General features: G+C 46.6%; 1 pseudogene; it reads left to right on the top strand.

Moving 5' to 3' along the window:
• Positions 1-19,719, top strand: LOC141095512 (nuclease EXOG, mitochondrial-like; annotated as a pseudogene).
• Positions 19,720-19,976: the final 257 nt, after the last annotated feature.

Genomic DNA, 19,976 nt, shown 5'->3' with positions numbered 1-19,976 from the left:
TCTACTGTAAATCGAGTGCTGTACTGTTCCCGGCCAGCAGGTGGCGGCTCCGGTTCATTCGTCTTTTACAACTACTTGAAGATGTCAGGACATATTTCCTACAGGATTATAAGCCGCCGCTTTCTGGGGGGTTTCGTGCTGGGGGCTACACTGAGCACATCGTCCTGCTTAGCCGCGCTGTACTTATACGAGCGAAAAAGAGCCGAGCGAGGTGAGAAAGCCGCCCCCTGGCGGAGAGTGTGCGCCGTTACCCCTGTGGAGGGAGGCCCTGTCATAGACGCGTGTGCTGCGGCCTGCATCCGGGTCCCTGCTCTCAGTGACGTCAGTACGAGCTCCCCTCTCACCCCCTGCCTTACTGCAGCGCCCCCTCCTGTCAGGACGGAGCACAGGGGCCATGGATCGTTATGGGGTCTGTCTGGGGTCTGTTCTGTGTCGGTTTATAGGAGAGAAGTAAAAAAGCGCAACGTCCACACCGTGGAATCAGTGATGAGTGAGCGGGGCCGGATAAAGTGTTATCTGGGCATGCTCGAGTGCTCATAGTGCCCGGCGTGCTCGAATACTGTGTTCTGGTCCCCGCGGCTGCATGTCTCGTGGCTGACAGCAGCGGCACATGCAGGGATTGTCAGTCACTCCTCAGGGGATGTTCCCACGGTCAGTATTGGCAGCACATGTCCGCTCCATCCACAGCGCTGCCGGCTTCTGAACGCCGCTGATTCCACATGTGATCACTGAACCGTGCGGGATCACGGCTCCCATTACATTGTACGGGTGAGATTTATCCTGTGGAGACACATGGAAGCCGGAGGCGTCTGCCCGCATAGTGGGCGTGGGATATGATGACACCCCCTCCACTGTGCTGTAACATCTGGAGGCTGCGGATGTACACAGCGTCCACTGACCGTGGGAACATACCCTTACATGTGTCACCGCTGTCACGAGACATGCAGCCGCAAGGACTAGAACATATTCAGCACACCGAAGTCACTGTTAGCGCTCCAGCATGCCCAGATAACACCTCAACACGCTCATCACTGCTCAGCATCTCTTCTGTTCTGTTTTTTATACATTTTTTTTCTTTTTTTGTCTGTAGCTCTGATATTTGGTGTTTTTTCTGCAGGCTGAGTTGTATTGTGAAACAGCAGCAATTTACACCATTGTTTCCTTCATTTTAAGTTTATGCCGCCAACAGTTGGCACAGATAGTATTTTGGTGCAGAATGATTACAGAGATTACATAAAGCTTATCCTCGCCCCTTGTGCCATCGTTGTTCCCGCGGGGCCGGTACGCGCGGTCCTGGGGCTCTTGTACGATGTGACACGTGTCTCCGGTGCCCAATCAGCGCTGGCGTCACTGTCCGCGCCTTCATACGAGTTGTACATGAAGAGTAAGTCCGGGCTGCGGCTGATCTCCGACTTCCTCTTCATGTTCGATTCATATGAAGGGTGGGGACAGTGATGCCAGCGCTGATTGTGTGCCAGTGTCAAACCGCATGAGAGCCCTGCAGAGAGCGCGTGCTGACACCGTGGGAGCAGCGCAGGCACGGGATGTGAGTATAGGCTTTTTTATCTTATTGGGGCAAAGCGTGGGGTATGACAAGGGGTTGTCCTAGCAGTGGACAACTTTAAATGAAATGCGGCATTGCTGGTGTGAGACATGTAATGACTGACAGTCAGCTCTCCTGATCTACACTGGTAACACCTCCTTTCATTAAAAAAAGTCTCTGGAGGCAGATTCTCAGGGAGATCTATGTCCGGCCCGTAGATCTTAACCGTTCATTTACATATGAAGACAAGTGTAGATTTCTAGGTAATAAGATCAGATTGAAGATGTCACGTTATCATTTTATTCATTTTTTTTTTTATTTACTTGCGTGGCCATCTAGATGGCTTAGGAGGGTTGATCCTACTGAACCAGATATAATGTTAATATTAACTCTTTTTTTCCCCCCAGAACCCATACAGAAGTCTCCATTGGAGGAGTCTGGATTCCCGCAGAGTGGAGAGGAGGTCAGGCAATATATCGGTCATGCTTTATCTTATGATCAAGCAAAGAAGACCCCACGTTGGGTCATTGAGCATCTTACAAAAGAGAAAATAGTTGGTGAGTAAAAAGGGAATTAATTCCATTACCTCGGCTGGTCTCTTAGTAAGAAGCACAATGGGCAACAAAGTGGCTCAGTGGTTAGCACTGTACGGTGGCTCAGTGGTTAGCACCTTTACTTTGCAGCTTTGGGGTCCTGGGTTCAAATCCCACCGAGGACAACATCTGCAAGGAGTTTGTATGTTCTCCCCGTGTTTGCGTTGGTTTCCTCTGGGTTTTCCGGTTTCCTTCCACACTCCAAAGACATACTGATAGGGAATTTAGATTGTGAGTCCCAATGGGGACAGTGAAGGCAAGATCTGTAAAGTGCTGTGGAATTACTGGCGCTATATAATGTAAAGCATAATAATGAGACAGAGCCGCCTCCTGTAACAGCAGCTGAGCGCTCCGTTCCAGTGAGCGGTGGAAACATGCGGCTCGTCTCATCTGTCACAATGTATCGGGCGCTCAGTGCCGTTCCTATTTTCTGACTTCATGCTCACCGGGAGCTGTGCCCTCCTGAAGACAGAGAGTGGGACAGCCCCCTTTATTCAGCACTGGATTCCCAGAGGTCTAACAATATGTCAGGATCACAGTTATCCATTTTTAGTGGCACTCTTACACATCTCATTTTTGATGTATTTAGTATTTTTTCTGACAATTCACCACTTAGGCCAGACAACGTTGTAGTGAATTCTTAGGCTGTGTGTCCACGTAGCGATTTTCGGCGCGAAAACACTGCGAAAACATTTAAAAATCGTGTACATGACGCCCCCATGCATTCCTATGGCATTCCGCACATGCTGTGCTAATGCTGCGCTTTTTTCCACGGCGAAATCGCATCGCGGAAAAAATCGCAGCATGCTCATTCTTTTGTGCGGAATCGCAAAGAATTGCCGCGATTCCACACCCATAGGAATGCATGAGAATCGCTTACTTCCCGCATGTGGCTATGCCCACCATGCGCGAAGTGAAGCGTCTCATTTGCGGTTGGTACCCACGGTGTGGAGGAGAGGAGACTGTCCTCCAGGCCCTGGGTACCATACCCCTGTAAAAAAAAGAATAAAAAATAAAAAATCGGGGTATATTTACCTTCCGACGTCCCGCGCTGCATTCCCGGCCTAAGCGTTCCCAGTAATGCCTTGCGGCAAGGCCCTGTAATGACGTGGTCTCGCGAGATCGCTATAGCAACGCGAGACTATGTCATCACAGGTCTCGCAAGGCATTACTGGGAACGCTTAGGCCGAGAATGCAGCGCGGGACGTCGGAAGGTAAATATACCCCGATTTTTTATTTTTTTCAGCATTTTAACATTGGCGGCCTCAATATTAAAAAGCTGCTCACACTTGTCAAACACTATGTTTGACGAATGTTACCAACCTGTCAATCACTTTTCAAGTGATGCTTCAAATCGCTTGGAAAGTGCTTGAATATCGCACATGAAAATCGCGATCAAAATCGCGGTGAAATCACACGGAAAAAACGCGCGATTTCTGGGAAGGAGTCCGGTTTTCTGTGTGCGGTTTAACACGCAACGTGGGCACATAGCCTTAATGTTTATTCCCATGCAGTAAAAAAAAGTTTTCAAACCTCTTCTATTTGTTTCTGAGTTAACTCCGTTTTCACTAACTGACTTCAGTGTTGGGAAAACTGTAGCATTAGACATTTGTCTAGAGCGGTCACATTACAGAGCGCCTGCCACCAGTCTCAGGTCGCCCTTTTTTATTTAAGAGAACAGCGGGCAGCCTCCGACTGGTGATTTTTAATTTTTTTTTTTAAACAACCTATGGGCAAAAATGAAATAAAAAAGTGTTGCTAATACCAACCTAAAAGACCCGACTTTCTAGCAAAATTCAGGTTCAAACTTGCATGTTGTTAGATCGTGGCATTCAGATTCCCTCAGTGTGAGACCTCGTGAGGTGTCATGAAATCTCACGTTGGAGCCAAACCAGTGTCGCCCCGTCCGGTACGTAGCAGTTACCAGTCGGTAACATCATTAGAGCGGTTACCTCGCCTCTCAGTAAATGATGTATCCGCTCTGGTGTAGATCATCGGCCTCGCACTTTACTGTCACGGCGGCCACGGAGGGTTGTTGGATCTCGCTCTGTATGTCCAGATCCCACAACCCAGAAGTTCGGACCTGATTTTTTTTCTAGACAGTCCGGACCTTTAGCCTGTCATTAGGGACACTGCTGGACGTCTTTCTTAATGAGTTATGATTTGTAAAACCGTCGGTCTGTGGCTGCTCTCTCTTTTCTTACATCGTACGTGCAGCCACACACAGGTGACAGGTCCTCTTTAAGTGAGGCTGCGGCATGTCCTGAGGCCAAGTTCACACTTTGCGGAATTGTGGTTTAGTCTGCAGCAGTCTAGAAGACTTGAAAGTCTCAATCACACATTGCAAAAAAATGAAAGCATGGTGCCGACGTCAGATCTGCAGCGTGCTCCTTCATGTACAGATTTTGATTGTGGATTTCACCCTATTCAATAATGCTTAGTAACGGAGCAGGGTGGAATCCACGATCAACAAATGCTGGTTCCTTCTGTGGATTCATTACACGTTTTGTTGTGGATTAGTGACCAAATCCACAGTGGAAATGATCATCTGTTATCCGAGTGCAGTGCGATGTTACACACTCTCCTATAGACTTGTATGTGTGCGTGAGATCCGAACTTGGCGCGCAATCACAGCATGCTGCCATTTTTTTTCCTGTCCGATTGCAATCCAATCAGCGCTGGCAAAAACCCGCCACTGATAGATAATGAAATATAGGATTAAATTGGTACGAATGCAATCTGATTATTATTATTCTTTAATCGCCAGTGGGAGCGAGCCCTAATGGTCGTATACAGCTGCCAATGGAAAGGCCCCTCTTGGGACTGTAAACAGCTGGACGGCTCAGTATAAATATAGTTGCCCCCCAATTCAGGGGGTGTTGTGCTTTATTTTGTTTGTCTAGGTTTTAGAACATGTTTTTCTTTTTTATCTTTTCCTTAGGCGTTGCTGACCGGAAACACTGTCGATTTAAACCGGATCCAAACATTCCGCAATTATTTAGTGCCAGCAATGAAGACTATTTACGTAGCGGGTGGTCCCGGGGTCACATGGCGCCAGCGGGGGACAGTAAATATTCTACAGTAAGAATCTGTTTTCTGCTTATCTGAAGAAGAAAATCTATAAAAATTAGTCTTTTTTCTTTTCTTTTTGTATTTACATAAGAATATGGAATATAAAGTTCATTACTTTGACTTGTCATAAAGCATTATGGTGTGTGCAGCCGTTAAATGTTTGGTGCAGAAATTTCTGTACCATTTCGGCATCTCTTGGCACGAAAAACAGCGTGTAAGGCTGGTTTCACATTTGCGTTTTTTAGCGCTGGAAAAAAACGCATATGTGCGCATGCGTTTTTTCCCCTATATTTAACATGGGTGCACATACCTGCGCGCTTGTAAGCGCATGTATGCGATTTTCATGCGCTGCGTTTTTTTGGGGTGTGCGTTGGTATTTTCCAGACGCAGCATGTTGCATTTTTTGGCCCTGCAAAAAAGCGCATGCGCACATATGCGCACGTTTTGCGCTAAAAATGGCCATTATAGCCTATGGATGCACATATGTGCGCACTGGCATGCTCATGTATGCGTTTTTTTGCATATGCGCTTTTTTTTTTTAACCATGGAATTTAGGGGTTTGAGTTAGAGTTAGGGTTAGTTAAGGGGGTTTAGGGTTAGGGTCAGGGTCAGGGTTGGGGTTTGGGTCAGGGTTAGGGTTAAGTATGGTTTGGTTAAGGGTTAGGGTCAGGGTTAGGGTTAGGGTCAGGGTTAGGGTTAGGGTTATGGTCAGGGTTAGGGTCAGGGTTAGGGTTAAGTATGGTTTTGTTAAGGGTTAGGGTCAGGGTTAGGGTTAGGGTCAGGGTCAGGGTTAGGGTTAGTTAGGGTTTAGGGTTTGGGTTAGGGTTAAGTATGATTTGGTTAAGGGTTAGGGTCAGGGTTAGGGTCAGGGTTAGGGTCAGGGTTAGGGTCAGGATTAGGGTTAAGTATGGTTTGGTTAAGGGTTAGGGTCAGGGTTAGGGTCAGGGTTAGGGTTAGGGTTATGGTCAGGGTTAGGGTTAGGGTCAGGGTTAGGGTTAAGTATGGTTTTGTTAAGGGTTAGGGTTAGGGTCAGGGTTAGGGTTAGGGTTAGTTAGGGTTTAGGGTTTGGGTTAGGGTTAAGTATGATTTGGTTAAGGGTTAGGGTCAGGGTTAGGGTCAGGGTTAGGGTTAGTTAGGGTTTAGGGTTTGGGTTAGGGTTAAGTATGATTTGGTTAAGGGTTAGGGTCAGGGTTAGGGTCAGGGTTAGGGTTAGGGTCAGGGTTAGGGTTAGTAAAGTCATGGTTTGGGTTAGTGTGAGGGGCCACCTAATGTTGGAAAAAAACGCAAACGCGGTAAAAACGCACTAAAAACGCATACAAACGCATAAAAACGCTGCGTTTTTTTCATGCATGCTCATAAAAATGCTTGAAAAAAACGCAGCAGTTGTATGCTTTTGTATGCGTTTTTTCAATGCGTTTTTTTGCGGGAAAAACGCGCTGCAAAAAAAAGCAAGTGTGAAACTAGCCTAATACATGCGTTTTTGCCCCATTTTTTAAATGTTTTTTTTTGGTGCAGATTTTTCCCACTCATTAATATGAGTGAAATCTGCAAGTCACAAATAAGCAATAAGGGGGGACGTGGCTATGGAGTGAGGGAGAGAGGACGCTGGACGGGAGAGCTCCTCACCATCCTGTATAATCCTGCATGCTAGGACCCTTTTTAACGGCATATTCGGGGCTGCCTGGCCCCCTCTGGATACCGGGATCCCCCCTGGTCCCCCGCAGGAGGACGGTGAGCGGCCGGTGTGTGAGCGGCTGGAGGAGCTGGAGTGGGCGGCTGTTCCTCCACGAGGCGGCGGCCATCTTGGGCGAGCGGTTCGGCTGCTGTGAGCTGCGCGTCGGCCCCCACTGCTGCACCGCTGCTGGTGCAGTAAAGAAGTCAGCTGGAAAGTTAAAAGAGGACGTGGTGAGCGGGGGAGCCTTGGAAGACGGGAGTGGACGGCGGGGCCCGCAGGGAGCGGCGGCCATATAGGACGCGCGCTCTGCCAGTAGGAGCGCGGTGTCCAGTCTCCAGTGTTGCAGCGTCGCAGGGGCAGCGACCTGTATCCTAAAGGATCTGAGAGGAGTGCGGTGAGTGCCCTGAAAGATGGGTCCTGCATAATGTCCTCTCTCTACTCTGCATCGCTGGCCTGCTGGTGCCATTACAGTGGGGGAATCTGCTCCCCCTCCCATTGCTGCTATCTCTCTGGGAGTAGGTATCCCTCCCCCCTGCCATAGGAGCCTTGGTGACATTCTATTTTTGTCTACATGAACTCTGCTCCCAGGCTATAACTAATAAACGTAACCCCTGTTATATACATATAAGCGCAACAGGAGGATTTCTGGACTGTATAATTTCAGCTACACTGGGATACTTCGTGGTTCTTAAACATGAATCGGTCTAGGGGTTCGACGGCAGCAGAAAAATTGAAGGAATTTGTCAGACCTGACCCCTCTGAGAGCGCACGCTATTTACGGAACACCTCACAATCTCAACGTAAAAATCGTCCCTCAGAGGGTGGAGAGGAGATTGAACAGGAAGAAATGACCCTTAAACAGGCATCTGAACAGCTGATGCAGGCTATCTCCCTCACCAGGACATCCCTGACGGAGAAAATAGAGGATGTCTACACTGAGGTTGGGGAGACTCCGTCACGATATGCAGGCCATGAGGGGGCGCATCACGGAGGTGGAGACAAGAGTGTCCCAGGTGGAAGACACCATTACACCTATGGAGGCTAAGCTAACTAAGGTAGCGGGATCTATGAACGCCTGGAGGCAAAAGGCAGATGACCTAGAAAACAGAATGCATCGGAACAACATCCGTGTCATCTGTCTGCCTGAACGCTCTGAAGGTCAACACCCTGAGCAATTCCTAGAAGGCTGGCTTAAGACTTCTCTGGGAGATGAATTCTCCTCGGTGTTCGCTGTTGAGAGAGCCCACAGAGTTCCCACCAAACCTCTACCTCCGGGGGCCCCGCCTAGACCCTTCCTGGTGCGTCTCCTCAACTGTAAGGATAGAGACACCATTCTGCTCCTTGCACGACAAAAGAGCCCCATCAAGTTCAACGACGCCGTGATTTGAATCTTCCCAGATTTCTCCGTGGAACTCCAGAAGCAGCGTGCGCAATTTATCGACATCAAGAAGCGGCTCAGGGAAAGGAACATTATATATTCCATGATTTATCCAGCTTGGCTTCGGGTTGTCCACGGGGGTTCCTCCGTGTTTTTCACGGATCCGGCGGAGGCTGCCGAGTGGCTGCGGTCCCATAGAGGGTCCCCTGCAAAGGAGTCCTAGAGTACCTATTTTCATCTGGATCCTCTGATTGCGGGCTTAATCGGAGCTCTCCTGGCGGACACCCAGAGATCTACAATACCGGACACTGTGTTCAGTGATGGTATCCCCTTGTTTGTTTTTTGATAGAGGAGCGGGACTTTGCTCCTATGTTACTAGGGTTATATTTTGTCTTTTTTCCAAAAGCTTTAGTTTTAGCTTTCAGTGTTACTTAGGTAGAGGTTGCAGCCAATGGAAATCCTATTATTTGTGTGATGTCTCTGAGTTCTACTTAGGAACCGATACGCAACATACCCAGATAAGTGGAGATGGGATCTGAATTAATCTGCATGACGTGGAATGTGAGGGGTATCAAAGCCCCCAGGAAAAAGATTAAAGTATTTTCACAAATTAGGCACTATCACCCTCATATTGTGGCTGTGGTCGAGACCCACTTGACCAGGGATACTGCTCGGAGTGTACAAAAACCATGGGTTCAATGGTCTATACACGCATTTCACACCAGTTACTTTAGGGGGGTCTCATTATTAATACACAAAGACGTTAGATGGGAGGCCCGGAGAGACTCTGAAGGGCGCTTCATATTTGTGTATGCACTGATCAATTCTAGGAAATATGTTGTTCTGTGTGTTTATAATCCCCCTCCAGCTGGTACGGCGATTCTCCAAAAAGCATTGTTTTGCTTTAAACTATCCAGACGCAGATGTTATTTGTATGGGGGATTTTAATTTGGTTATGAATAATTGCCTCGATAGATTGAGACTGGATGACGGGACACAGGGTGGGACCCCGGCAGTAACTACATCCCAATTATCACAGTTTATAGAAGGTAGTGGATGGTTGGACCTATGGAGGACACGTCACCCAGAAACAAGAGAGTATACTTGCCATTCTTCCACTAGGCGTTCCTTATCTCGTATAGATTACATTTTTGGATCTAGTGGTCTGGCGATGTGGGTGGATAGTATTGAACATGGAAGTAGAGGGATTTCAGACCATAGCCCAATCATTCTTAAGCTCAGGTTTGGCCCGCCGGGTGGTAGGATAACATGGAAATTAAACCCTTTCTGGCTGAAATTGATCAAGTCACCTGACAGAACAATTGACCAATTACATGTTTTCGTGTCCTCCCACCCCGAACCCTGGAATGTTAATTTATTTTGGGACACCCTTAAGGCGTACTTGAGGGGCTGCCTATCTTCGACAATCTCCTGCATCAAACGGGTGACGTCGGGGGAGGATGATGAAATAGAGCAACGATTGAAGGATTCAGAGGCTGCTTACATATCTAATCAAACTAGTGGTAATAGAGTGGAATGGCTAACTGCCCAAAGATTATACACTCAACATATGGACTCCAAGTCCAAACGTAAATTATTTTTTACTTGCCAGTCCTACTTTGAGCTAGGGAACCAGTCTAGCAAATTTCTGGCCTATTTGGTGCGGCAGCACAATACAACTAACACAATATTACAGATCCGCAGCTCAGATGGTACAGTGGTGTCCTCGACGGAAGAAATAATGGGATGTTTCCATGATTATTATAGCTCACTGTACAGTTCAAAAAATTTTCATTGGTAACCAGGGGTGTCTAGACTATCAGATATAACGTTTCCCACGCTAAGTGCCTCTCAGCGGGCCTTTATGGACGCTGAGTTCACTCTGGAAGAGATAGAAGATGCCATGAGGGATATGGCCTCTAGGAAAGCCCCTGGGCCGGATGGGTTTGCTATTGAGCTGTACAGGAAATATCGGGAGATTTTAGCGCCACTTTTGTTGTCGGTGTTCCAGGAGATTGGGGGGGGGGGTCATGCCGGAGTCCTTCTATGAGGCTAATATAATAGTGCTTAAGAAGGAAGGGAAGGACCCTCTGGACTGTGGATCTTATCGCCCCATATCTTTAGTAAATGTGGATTACAAAATTTTTACGAAGATCTTGGCAACTAGGCTAAATTCAATTATTTTGGAACTTGTACATCCTGACCAGACCGGCTTTATGCCTGGGAAGAGCACCTCCATTAATATTAGACGGGTTCAATCAGTGGTTCAATATAGCTCCCTGATGCCGGACAATAGATGGGCATTGGCATCGTTGGATGCGGCCAAGGCCTTTGATTCCCTTGAGTGGCCTTTCCTCAACGCATGCTTGCAGAAATACGGTTTTGGAAATAGATTTTTAAAATGGGTTAATACATTATATATGAAAGCTAAAGCCCGTGTCATTGTAAATGGTTCCATTTCCGAGTCTTTTTCTTTGCACATGGGGACTCGTAAGGGGTGTCCCCTTTCCCCGGCCCTCTTTGCTCTTGCAATAGAGGCTTTGGCAATTCGCATGAGAATTTCTAATATTATGGGTATAGAGATAGCAGATCGGGTGGATACCATAGGCCTATATGCCGATGATATGATAATATTTATGGATAGAGTGGAGGAGATGTTGACGGGGGTGATTGCCACTATAAATTAATTCAGTAGATATTCCAGCCTGTATATAAATTGGGAGAAGTCTTCTCTGATGCCTCTTTCTCATGCCCCGATGCCGCGACTCGAGAATCTCTCCTTGTTGCCTATTGTACCACATTTTAAATATTTGGGTGTTCATATTTCTCAATCTAGCACACTTGATCTACAACTTAATATATATCCATTATTAGAGATGGTTAAAGTCAAATTTGCGATTTGGAGTAAACTCCCGCTGTCTGTAGCTGGACGCATTAATCTAATTAAAATGATACTACTCCCTAAGATCAGCTATTTTCTCCAACATAGTGCTGTGGTGGTGCCTAAGTCTTTTTTCACTAACTTAAATTCCCAAATTACATCTTTCATATGGGTGAAAACTAGGCCAAAACTTAAGCTAACCACCGTACAAAGGCCAAAAAAGGGGGGGGGGTGGTGCTACCGGATTTTTTTTATATTATCTGGCGGGACAGGCAAGAGCTATAAATAAGTGGATGCCTGGTAATCATCTTCCTAATTCTGAGAGCCATTTGCTTCATGCCGCACGTTCTGATTGCCCGCTAGGGTTCTTGGAGATGGAAAAAGTAAAAGTCCCACGTCTGCTACCCATGCTTCGTCTGGCAAGACTAGTTTGGAGACAGATTAAGAGGGTGGTTGGATTTAGTGACATCATAGCTGGAATGCCCTTATGGAATAACAGTTATTTTCCGACACTGCTGGCCCACCCATCTGCTGAATTCTGGCCTCAGTGCAGTGTCTCTACGATAGGGGATATATATGAATGCGGTACACTATTATCTTTTGAACAATTACAAGCTAAGTGCAATGTCCTGAGGTCACAATTCTTCCGATATTTGCAATTAAGATTGGCCCTTCAATCGCACATGAGATATGTCGATATGAATGGTGCCATCTCGTCTCTACCCTTGATAGGCATTCTTAAATCACAGGGTCCACAGGGTCTCATCTCCTCTCTGTACACACACATGCTATCGGTGGGGACGGAATCTGCCGTATGCTTGGTTAGGGGGAAATGGGAAAGGCTCATCCCTGACACACGGGGGGGGGGGGGGAGGAGTGGGAGGAAATTCTGGAGTCACCAATTAAGGTGTCTCCGTCAATTAACAATAGAATGATACAACTTTATATCATAAGCCAATCATATTTGACTCCGACTCGACTTTTTAAGATGGGCCGTTTCCAATCTTCGGAGTGTCTGAGATGCCATGCATCCGTTGCAGATTTTATCCACATGATTTGGCAATGTCCGATTATAGTACACTACTGGAAAGAGGTGACGTCATTATTAACCTCCCTGGCACAGATTCCTGTTCCCCTTGAGCCATTGGTTTGTCTGTTTGGGGTGTGGGATGATGAGACATGGGGACATTATACGGGGATTTTCTTAAGGGAGACATTGTTCATGGCACGGAAGGTGTTGGCACTGCGGGGGATGGGGGGTTCGGATCCCTCCCTTAGGGCCTGGATAGAACTGGTGAACTCGATTATCCCATATGAGCGTACGCTTTACCAAAGCAGAGGGTGCCCCGGTAAATTTGAGAAGATATGGGAGAGGTGGAACTCTTCTCACCTCACGTTGTAGGACGGAGATATCGCATGATAAAGAGCTAAATATATAGACACAGGCTGCAAATAGTTGTTTTGTTGTAGTAGTAATGTTTTAGAAGTAGGCAGGCTTTATTATTTGAATAATAATACACAGTCTAATATAAGGCAATTGACAGTATGTTTTATTCAATGCACAGTTGGTATACACACGCTGCTTGACATTGTTGCTCTGTGATATGAATGTGTGTTACATGATATTTTCATTGCTGTCGGTTTGCATACTGTATACCCTGCCTTTGGTTCAATAAAAGAATTAAAAAAACAAAAACAAATAAGCAATAAGTGCATGAGACTTCAGGATTCTCATTCACTTTATGACAAATCTGTGCAGAAAAAAAGCGACAACTCTGCAGCGTGTGCACAGACCCTTACTATTTTGACTATTTACATCAGTTCCCTTTTACGTCCACAGGAGGCCATGGCTGAAACATTTTACCTGTCAAACATTGTCCCCCAAAACTATAAAAACAACGCCGGCTTCTGGAATCCGTAAGGTCCATGGTCAACAGGGATTTACTTTACAATCTGAAATGCAGATGCAGTCCTGCCTCATGTTCAAAGATTAAAGGGGTTGTCAATAGCAAAAATCACCTCCTTACCACCCGGACTCCACATCTCAGTGATTTTTGGAGCTGTCTTCCAGAGGTTATGTGACATGACAATCGGCTCCAGCCTTCATCGTGGCATCAGACAAAATGGCTTCACCTGACTGAAGGCTGCAGCTGATCGGTGTGGCAGTCTGCAACGCTCCTGTGACACCAGTGTCCTCTATCAAAAGACTCGGGTTATACCAGCGATTAAAAACTGCTGGAATAACCTCCATCCGACAAGTGTGTGTAAATATATAGAAATATATTTTTTATTTTTTTTAAATCTGGTGTCCTTTAGCACTTAATGAGAGGCTGTTCAGTAATGGACAATCCTTTTAACATATCGTGGTCTTTCCTGGACCACTGCAGTTTGAACCCACATTGAGCCTTCAATGTCACAAACACAAAGATATGACGAGACATGGCGCCTTCTACAGCCTTCCTTCCTTTCTGGCTCCTTCTTACCGGAACCATTTTGCCCAGAAAACAATATTGGCAAAATGGTTTTGGTAAGCAGGAGCTGGAAAGACATGTACCGGCGCATGCGCAGTTAGGTTTTAGGCTCGGCCTGCAGTAGAGAAGAGGAAAGTGCGTTTGTGCGATCCGGCAATGTCCCTGCTCAGGCGCGAGATTTCATTCAGCTATGTGGATGACACAGGACACGTCATCCACATCAATCAAAGCTGGAAGACGGCTTTTAGCAGGGGAGAGGAGGGACAGGCCCCGCTGTAATGACACCCCTGGGACCGGACCGTCCTAATTTGTATACCTTGCTGGAGCACTTCAGTAGTTTTTTTTGGAGATATAAGGGGGAGTCAGGACATAGTATACAACTTTCTGTAATGCAGCACAGGCGCTGAGGAAGGTGGTGGTATACCGCTGAGCTGTAGTTCCCCTCTGGCGTCACTCTGTAGAGAGTACAACATTTTCAGGATCGGTGAGGGGCCCATAGGTCAGACCTCCACCGATCATAAAGTAACATGCCATCACTTTATGGGATGGGAATACCCCATCTCATCAATGTCATTATTCACGGTGATTTCATACTCTGTCCTGGATGGCATCTATTTGTATGGTGACACCCCTCTGCTTCTGGATTACTATGTAACTAGGTAAATTTCCTATTCACAGGTCTAGGAGAACAGTATCTGGAGCTTCAGATACAGATATGTAGAAATATCTGCAAAGAATGACATAACCGAAGGCGGCTTGAGGCGGACATGTTCTCCGGGGACAGTCATCAGCCAGGCCATTGCATGTGTAGTGTAATGAGATCAGTCCTACAATGGAGTAATGGCGGCTCATTTTTCTCATTGCTTGAAATCTTTATCCAGGTTTGAAATGTATTGTCGAGACCTGACACAGCGATTCGATGATGTCTGGATTGTGAGCGCCCCCTGCTGTTACCCGTGCAGAATGAGGACGGCAAGAAAAGTGTCACTTATCAGGTGAGCCGCTGTTTACCACCACATGTTCATGTAGTGACTTCAGAGATGACCGGTCGGCCGCCGTGTTCTAGAAAACAATGAGCCTCCTTCAGTCTGGCGATCTTTGCTTTCTGCTCCTGCCTGATTGTGTTGAGAAGCGTTCAGTCGTGAAATGAAGTTCCTCTTATCGGCAGCCTCCGATCCACTAAATTTCTTAGTTCAGGGTGAAAGACACCGCACATTCTCATTAAGAGCTACCTGTTTGCTCAGTAACCAGGGTGAGATTCTAATTTGATAAATTATAAATTCAGAATTTAAATGAGGAGCTATGGGCATAATATGCAATAAAAGGCTTCGTGGGGCAGCGAATGGCAGGTTTGCAACACCTCCATGGCATGATCATTGGCATCATGGGTGATTCTGGGCAAATATTCTTTGTCGTTTTTGCACCTATGTGTGTTTTGTGCCAGCAATCAGCCGTAATCGTAATCTGGGGGGGCTTACTTGGTATAATATCCAAAACCAGGGTAAATGCTTGGACCTGCTGCCCTCATCACTGCTGTTAGTGCAAATACAGTTAGGTCCATATATATTTGGACAGAGACAACATTTTTCTAATTTTGGTTCTAGACATTACCACAATAAATTTTAAACAAAACAATTCAGAAGCAGTTGAAGTTCAGACTTTCAGCTTTCATTTGAGGGTATCCACATTCAAATTGGATGAAGGGTTTAGGAGTTTCAGCTCCTTAACATGTGCCACCCTGTTTTTAAAGGGACCAAAAGTAATTGGACAGATTAAATAATTGTAAATAAAATGTTCATTTCTGGTACTTGGTTGAAAACCCTTTGTTGGTAATGACTGCCTGAAGTCTTGAACTCATGGACATCACCAGACGCTGTGTTTCCTCCTTTTTGATGCTCTGTCAGGCCTTCACTGCGGTGGTTTTCAGTTGCTGTTTGTTTGTGGGCCTTTCTGTCTGAAGTTTAGTCTTTAACAAGTGAAATGCATGCTCAATTGGGTTGAGATCAGGTGACTGACTTGGCCATTCAAGAATATTCCACTTCTTTGCTTTAATAAACTTCTAGGTTGCTTTGGCTTTTTTGTTTTGGGTCATTGTCCATCTGTAGTATGAAACGACGACCTACCAGTTTGGCTGCATTTGGCTGGAGCACACAGTATGGCTCTGAATACCTCAGAATTCATTCGGCTGCTTCTGTTCTGTGTCACATCATCAATAAACACTAGTGACCCAGTGCCACTGGCAGCCATGCATGCCCAAGCCATCACACTGCCCCCGCCATGTTTTACAGATGATGTGGTATGCTTTGGATCATGAGCTGTACCTCGCCTTCACCATACTTTTTTCTTTCCATCATTCTGGTAGAGGTTGATCTTGGTTTCATCTGTCCAAAGAATATTCTTCCAGAACTGTGCTGGATTTTTTAGATGTTTTTTTAGCAAAGTCCAGTCTAGCCTTTTGATTCTTGATGCTTATGAGTGGCTTGCGACGTGCAGTGAACCCTCTGTATTGACTTTCATGCAGTCTTCTCTTTATGGTAGATTTGGATATTGATACGCCTACCTCCTGGAGAGTGTTGTTCACTTGGTTGGCTGTTGTGAAGGGGTTTCTCTTCACCATGTAGATTATTCTGCGATCATCCACCACTGTTGTCTTCCGTGGGCACCCAGGTCTTTTTGCATTGATGAGTTCACCAGTGCTTTCTTTCTTTCTCAGGATGTACCAAACTGTAGATTTTGCCACTCCTAATGTTGTAGCAATTTCTCAGATGTTTTCTTTTCTGTTTTTGCAGCTTAAGGATGGCGTGTTTCACCTGCATGGAGAGCTCCTTTGACTGCATGTTTCCTTCACAGCAAAACCTTCCAAATGCAAGCACCACACCTCAAATCAACTCCAGGCCTTTTATCTGCTTAATTGAGTATGATATAACGAAGGGATTGCCCACACCTGTCCATGAAATAGCCTTGGAGTCAATTGTCCAATTATTTTTGGTCCCTTTAAAAACAGGGTGGCACATGTTAAGGAGCTGAAACTCCTAAACCCTTCATCCAATTTAATATGGATACCCTCAAATGAAAGCTGAAAGTCTGAACTTCAACTGCATCTGAATTGTTTTGTTTAAAATTCATTGTGGTAATGTCTAGAACCAAAATTAAAAAAAATTTTGTCTCTGTCCAAATATATATGGACCTAACTGTACCAGTCTAGCTGGAACTGTTCCAAAGCGAATGCTTTGTATTTTGGTTACCACTCTGTTTTCAATGGTCAGTTTCAGGTCATTATTATTTTGCCAGCACTATAGAGTCTGGAACTTCCTTTTTTCCCTTACTAGAGTACACCCTTCTGACACTCTTACTTGGCTTCTTTTTTTTCCAGTGGGATACTCCAGTTCATTATCAGTCTGTCAGCACTATAGAGTCTGGAGCTTCCTTTATTAGAATACACAATTTTGATACTCTGTAACTTGGCTTCCACTTTTTTTTTCAGTAGGCTGCTCAATGTCATTATTATAATTCTGTGAGCACTATAAAATTCTGGTGCTTTGTAACTTTGCATCAAATTTTTTTCTAGTGGGCTGCCCCATTTCATTATCATTCTGTGGGCACTATAGAGGTTGGAACCGTGGTTTCAGGTCTCCCCATCCCTCCCCCTGGCTCCTGCTCGCTGCTCTCCTTTAATTGACGTAGGTGACTCCTTGATGCATCCACATTGCCTGGCGAAATCTTGATGTGAGGCATCATCCATGTCAGTTGAAGGAGGAGGGTGGTGAGAAGCAGCCGAGGAAGAGGGTAGTGAGCAGCCGCCGGGGCGGAGGGCGGCGAGCAGCCGCCGGGGCGGAGGACGGCGAGCAGCCGCCGGGACGGAGGGCGGCGAGCAGCAGCCGGGGATGAGGGCGGCGAGCAGCAGCCGGGGATGAGGGCGGCGAGCAGCAGCCGGGGATGAGGGCGGCGAGCAGCAGCCGGGGATGAGGGCGGCGAGCAGCAGCCGGGGATGAGGGCGGCGAGCAGCAGCCGGGGAGGAGGAAGGCGAGCAGCAGCCGGGGAAGAGGGCGGCGAGCAGCAGCCGGGAAAGAGGGCGGCGAGCAGCAGATGGGGAAGAGGGCGGCGAGCAGCAGCCGGGAAAGAGGGAGGCGAGCAGCAGATGGGGAAGAGGGCGGTGAGCAGCAGCCGGGGAAGAGGGCGGTGAGCAGCAGCCGGGGAAGAGGGCGGTGAGCAGCAGCCGGGGAAGAGGGCGGCGAGCAGCAGCCGGGGAAGAGGGCGGCGAGCAGCAGCCGGGAGGGAGGGATCAAGAGGCCCTAAACCATGGCCATCGGACAGGACCGACCCGATTTCCATACAACGCGGGAGAACTTTAAAGGTTTTTTTTGGAGTATACAGGGGGTATATAAGCATTTATGGAATGCAGCACAGACGCTAAGTAAAGTCATAGTTTTAGCTGTTATGACACTTCTGGTGACAGGTTCCCTTTCTGTTGCCACAGACCTGACATTAGGCGTTGGACGGACAGGTTAGTGAGAATGAATGCACCTTGTTGGTGGCACTTTTAAACAATCTAATTTGTAATAAAGGTATTTGCTGATTTTCTATTTATCCATTAATGCAGTCCCCGCTTCCCGGGACCCAATTGTCAGATAACAGTGAAATAAGTGGGCTGAAAGTTTATATTATTGGGGGCCAGTTGGCTCCCCAGGTATAGAGATGCCCACCGCAGCTTCTTTTGCTATTTGATGGCATTTTAATATTCGTTTTCCAAATCTTACAAGTCCTTAAAGTTTAAACTTTAATAGTGAAGATGGGTGGGGTGTTTGAGGGGCGATGTGGAAGTCTCCATGTAGGTGCACAGAGGCCTACTGCAATTTGTGGTGGTGCACTGTGATGTTTTTGGTGTAATGAAGATGTTCTTGCTCATTTTTTATTTCAGGTTATTGGCAGTGATGATGTAGCCATGCCCACACATCTGTACAAGGTGATCCTCGCCAGGAGGAAGCCCTCTGAGGAGACTCTAGCTGAAGGAGCTTTTATTGTTCCCAACGTCCCCATCAGCTTTCAGCATCAGTTGCCAGAATTTCAGGTCCCTCTTGAGACACTTGAGAAGTCATCTGGTCTTGTTTTCTTCCCTCAAGTGGACAAATCAAAAGAAGTGAAGAACATTTGTGAGGAGGACACCTGTAAGCTTATTAAACTAGAAGAGTTCAAACTATACATTGCAGGACGGAGCATGAAGAATGCAAGAAGCCTCCAGAAAGTGGAGAAGATCATGCTAGAATTGCGTGAGGCCAACATAAAGCCGGACTGGTATCTGTTAGAACTTTATGAACAGAAGAAGAATGAACTGGAGTCTTGTGAGACTGTTACTGTACGAGACGGAAGACAAGGGTAACAAGTCATAGCTGCATGTTACAGGGCCCATAATCACATGGAACCAAGTTCTATTTTTCTTTGCTCAGGAATCTGTAAAGGTGACCTTTAACAAGGAAAAATCCCTTTAAATGAGGACTTTTGTAAAGTACTTAAAAAAAAATATGGGGGGAATAAAGCATAGAAAAAAACGTTACATTTGTCATTATTCAGTGGGTCGGTCCGTGAGCCGGACCAAGAAGGCTTTGATCATTCCCTTCCGGACTCTTGAAGGGAGAGAAATCTTGCTGCCCGCTGAGTGTTCACTTTGTGCGGCTATGACTATTGATACCAGGCCATTATTACCAACTCATCAGGGATTATCAGATGTTTTCTTTTACTTGTCAAAGGATGGAAATACATGTATATATTTAAAGAAATCCATTAGCAGGCTTTCGCTATGTAATCTGAAGAAAGTATGAGGTAGGGTTAAAATGGGTAACTCATCGATGTGTCCCTTATGAGGCTGTGTGCTGTTGTTTACTTATAATGAAGGTTTTATCACGAGGACTTTATCACTGCTCAGACTGCAGCAGCAGGTGACACCAAGTTCGACTCCGCCCCTCCTGTGATAAGCAGCTCACTGTCTATAGATAATGTACATAGCTGTGGTGTGGCCCGTGGCAGCTTTTCAGCTCTTCTATTGTATATGCTGTATCTAAGAACTCTGTGTCACATCTCCCACAGTAAACTAAGTGACACATCGCTGGAATCTGTCTTTTCCTACTTTTGTGCTGCTGTCAGATGAGGTAGCAAAAACCTGGTGACAGATTGATGACAGATTCCCTTTGATGTTAGATTTACATGGTGTTTGTCACTCCCCTGCTGCTGCCGCAGTCCCCGCCGGCTCCCTCACCGCCGCTCCAGCCGTCCCACTTACTCCCGGCTCCCACACCGCTGCCGCGCCCGCCTCGGTCCTCACCGCAGCTCTCAGCTCCACGGCGCACTCACCCAGCACGCGCTCCCGCT

This window comes from Dendrobates tinctorius, unplaced genomic scaffold, assembly GCF_039654945.1.
Source record: "Dendrobates tinctorius isolate UK_male_01 unplaced genomic scaffold, ASM3965494v1 ptg000070l, whole genome shotgun sequence".
NCBI classification, from domain to species: domain Eukaryota; kingdom Metazoa; phylum Chordata; class Amphibia; order Anura; family Dendrobatidae; genus Dendrobates; species Dendrobates tinctorius.
This window is presented reverse-complemented; position numbering and strand designations above follow the sequence as displayed.